Source organism: Phoca vitulina, unplaced genomic scaffold (genome assembly GCF_004348235.1).
Source record: "Phoca vitulina isolate PV1807 unplaced genomic scaffold, GSC_HSeal_1.0 scaffold2, whole genome shotgun sequence".
Classification (NCBI taxonomy): domain Eukaryota; kingdom Metazoa; phylum Chordata; class Mammalia; order Carnivora; family Phocidae; genus Phoca; species Phoca vitulina.
Genome location: NW_022589705.1, coordinates 5,703,395 through 5,708,122, shown reverse-complemented (window position 1 = coordinate 5,708,122; position 4,728 = coordinate 5,703,395).

Here is a 4,728-nt window from a genome sequence, read left to right as displayed (position 1 = left end):
TCAGGATAAGTCAAACTATGCTGTGGTAACAAGCAATCTCAAAATGTCAGTGGCTTAAAACAAGAAAGGTTTATTTCTCGCTCAAGCGAAGACCGATCCAGGGCTGGCAACTCTCTAGCACAGCTGTTCTCATGATGGCTCAGCATTAACTTTCCACGTCTATGCTGGTTTCCATGATCACCGTGGCGGAGGGAAGACTGGTAGAAAGTTAAACACCCGCAATTAAATATTCCTATCCAGAAGTAACACGTACCAGTCACATTTCACTGGCCACATTTCATATGGCCACAACTAATATCAATATGGCAGAGAACAGTCACTCACATGTGCCCAGAAAGAGAGTGGAACAGGTTATTGTTGAACAAGGGTAATGTCATGTTGTCTGACCCTCATTTTCCTCATCAATAAAATGGGTATTATAACTACCAGAAAGTGTTGTTGTGGCAAGTTAATAATAATATATATATGTATAATGCTTAGGATTCAAACTGCAAAGACTCAAATAACTTGTAGCTTTTATTATATATATTTTATTAAAACATAATAGTATGAACATAATTTCACCCTATTTTGCACAAAGGGAAAGTAAAAGGCATAATATCAAGAACTCTACACAATATTTCCAGTTAAAAGCACCATCATATACAACTGTCATCAGAGCCGTGTGAGTCAGGAGATAATTCTTTGCATCATGCAAGGAAAAGACATACACCAAAGTGGTGCTTATCTCTAGCTGTGAAGTGATGAGTAATTTAATTCACTTCTTCATCTGATTTTTATGGATTTACTACCTGGAGCACATATTATTAATAATAATATGATACCACTTATATGTAAAATTTAAGAAACAAAACAGAGGATCATAGGGGAAGAGAGGAAAAAATAAAACAAGATAGAATCAGAGAGGGAGATAAACCATAAGAGACTTTTTTTTTTTAAAGATTTTATTTACTTATTGGACACAGAGAGAGCGAGAGAGAGAGACAGAGAGCAAGCACAAACAGGGGGAACAGCAGGCAGGGGAGAAACAGGCTCCCCGCTGAGCAAGGAGCCCGATGCGGGACTAGATCCCAGGACTCTGGGATCATGACCAGAGCCGAAGGCAGCCGCTTAACCGACTGAGCCACCCAGGCGCCCCCAAAGACTCTTAATCATAGGAAACAAACTGAAGGTTGCCGGAGGGGAGGGAGGTGGGGGATGGGGTAACTGGGTGATAGACATTAAGGAGGGCACATGACATAATGAGCACTGGGTATTAGATAAGACTGATGAATTACTGATCCATACCTCAGGAACCAATAATACATTATATGTTAATTAATTGAATTTAAATTAAAAAAATAAAATGAATAACATAAAATATATAGGATTATAAAGTAAATCAAATGTGTTAAAATAAAGTTATCAAATCTTAAAAAAATAATAGCTTAATACATGCCAGGCATCCATTTTAATTTTCACATTATTATATAAGTACTATTATGACCCACATTTTAGTTAAGGAAACAGGAGCACAGAGAGGTTAAGTAACTTGCCCAAGCAATGAATGGCAGAGTCAAGATTTGTTCATGAATCAGAAAATGATGAATATAATTTGTAATGGGACAACAACATATTCACGACCCCAATATTAAGTGCATGGTATTTTCCAGGCATTGTGTTAGGCCCTGTGACCAAGATGAAAAGGATACAGCCCCAAGGAAGGACTCTGCCATCTTGCTGGGGAGGTAAGTCACATATAAACACAAAAAAGTAAGTGTATGAATTAGAGACAGTTATTCAAGGGCATGACATGGTCTTTTTCTTACTCAGGATCTAGCATAGAATAGCTGCTTAATATTTATTGGCTGAATAAGTAAATGAATAAATAGAATTTCAGAGCCTCTAATTTTAATGACAAGAAGATGGAAGTCCAGAGAGGTTATCTGGCTTATTAGAATCACACAGCTCTTCAGAGGGAGGACTGAGACTGTTAGCCTCCACCTACTTCTTCCCCAGTGTATCACACCAGTTTCCCCAGAGGGGAGACTAACTCTGGGATGGGGCAGGCTAAGCAAGTTTCTGCTTTGCCATGTCAGAGTTGGGGGTGTCACCCTGATTCATTCTACACCACCAGGGCCTGAAACATCTCTCCTCAAGGCCACCCATGACCTCCATGTTGCTGCATCCTGTGGGCACTGTCTGTCTCCATGTTATTTGACCTTTCAGCAGATTCAGTGCAGTTGACTTCTTCCTCCTTCTTGAAATACTTTTTCCTCCAGCCTTCTGTGATGACACAATGATCTGTTTCTCTATGACTTAATTGACCCCTTTGTCTGGTGTCCTTTGCTGAATTCTCCTTTTCTAGCTGACATCTGAATGCTTGAGTTCTTAGGGGTAAATCTCTTCTCTATCAATCTGCTCTCTTGACGTAATCCCAACCAGTCACATTGTTCAACTGCCATCTGATGCAGATGACATGCAAATTTATATCTCCATTCCCAGTCTTCCCCTCAGTTCCAGATTCTTATATCCAATGTTTACTTGACATTTTCACGTGGACACCTACTATGCACCTCAAGTAAACTTCCCAAACTCAGATCTAGTTTCCCCCCAACCCTTTCCCCATTTTGGCAAATGGCATTGGAAACCTGATGGTTTGGTTGGTCAAGATGATAATCTAGGAATCATTCTGAGTGCTTCCTTCCCTGAATGGTCACATCCATTCTACCAGTAAGTCCTATTTTCTGCCTCAAAAATATATTCCCAAATATATCCACTTCTTTCATTTCTGTAGCTCTCATCCTCATTCTTGCTTGAACAACTTCAAATAACTCTTAACTGGCTACCTGTTTCTATTCTTATCCTTGTTCGAATTCATTCCCCACATAACAACAGGAGTGATCATTTTACAATGTAAATCAGATCTTGTCCCACTTTATTTAGAATGAGATCCAACTCCTTACATGGAAACTCTGGCATTTGCCAACCTCTCTGACTTCCCACACTCCTTCCGCTTCAGTTCCTGTCCCTAGTCACCCTGAGCTCCTTCCTGTTACAATGTCTTTCCACATACTCTTCTTCCTTCCAGAACATTCTTACAGTGGTGTGCTAGAAGTGCCCTTCCCTCCTCCCCCGGCTTGCCAGAGCCACTTGTGCACCTTTCCTCCCAACTCTGAATTCGGTGACATCATGTTGGCATCTGGAAATTGGCTGGGTGTATTTACAGCCTGAAAATCAAAATACAAGTTAGGACTTTTTTATCTTTTTTTCTTTTTTGAGAGTCAGTTAATCAGAACACCACTGCCCTCCCCCTAGCTCCAGGATTTAACTCAAATGTGACTTTTTCAGTGAAGGTTTCCCTGACCATTCTATATCCAAATAGTATTCTCTTCCACCTCCTACTCAAAACTACCAAATCACCCTGCTAATTTCTTTCATAACACTTAAGTTATCAAAATTGCCCACATTTGTTTATTTATTGTCTCTTCCACCAAAATATAAGTTTTGTGAAAGAGGGGAGAATGTCTATTTTGTTCTCTGCTATATGTTCAGCACTTGGAACAGTGTCTGGCACATAGTTATTGCTCAATAAATACATGTTGAGTTTTGAACAAGAAGCTCCTGTCTTGCTTCCACTAATTATCCTCATACTGATTCTGGCCTTTTCCCTCTAGATTCACCTTCAGTTGCTCCCTTCAAGCTCCTTAGTCAACCCTCAACTGTTCCCTCTGAGAAGATGGCATCATTGCCTATGTCACAGAAAATAGAGAACTCATCAACTTGCTGTTCCTCACCTACCAACCTCTATTCACACCATCTTTTCTTCTTTTTTTCCCACCCTAGAAAATGGTCTCAACATTTATTATCCACCTGCTGTGCAAAGATAGGTATCATACATCCTCTGTCATCAAGGATAGGACAGACTGCTGAGGAACAGAGATCCCTCTTTTTTCCTTTTGAGCCCCCCTCTACTTCCCATCTGTTCTTGGGTACTTTTCTTGCTTAGGTCTCCTCTTTTTCTTCTGTAATTCCAGATTCTTCTTCTCCAGCCTGTAACCATGTCAAGTCAAGCCTATTCTACAAAACAAGCAAAGAAGTTCCTTGATTTCCTTCCCTGTCTAGCCTTTGTCCTCTCTCCTTCTCTCTACATTTAACATTTGTGAGAAACATCAATACATGCTGTCTCCACTTGCTCACCTCCTTGCCTTTCCTCTGGCCACTAAAATCTGGCTTCTTCTGCTACATCTGGAGAGAAGTTTTTCCCCAAAATAGGTCACTGATGTGCTTTTTGGATTGCTGATGAGCATTTTCTTCTCAAAACTCTTTCTCTTTTAGATTATATGACAAAATACTTCCTTAATTCTTCTTCCACCTCTCTGATCATCTTTCATACCACTCATTGAGCATATGATGTGGTAATTATTATTGCATCCCTCTCATACAGACAAGGAAAATAAAGTCCATGAGGTTATTACTTGTCTAAGAAAGTGGGAGAACTTGTGTTCAGGTGACTTGACTTTAGAGCCCCAGGGTCTTGATGGCACACTGGCGCCATATTGCTTTCTTTTCCTTCTCACCCCACACCCTCTCCCCCTAAGCAACCCCATGCATTTGGCCTTGGCTTTGATTTCACTTATTGCCCTGATTATTCAACAATCTATTTTGTCTTTCTCTTGAATTCCTAACCTGTACATAAAATCTACTAATGTGGAAATTTACTGCACTCACCCACACATACTGCACCCC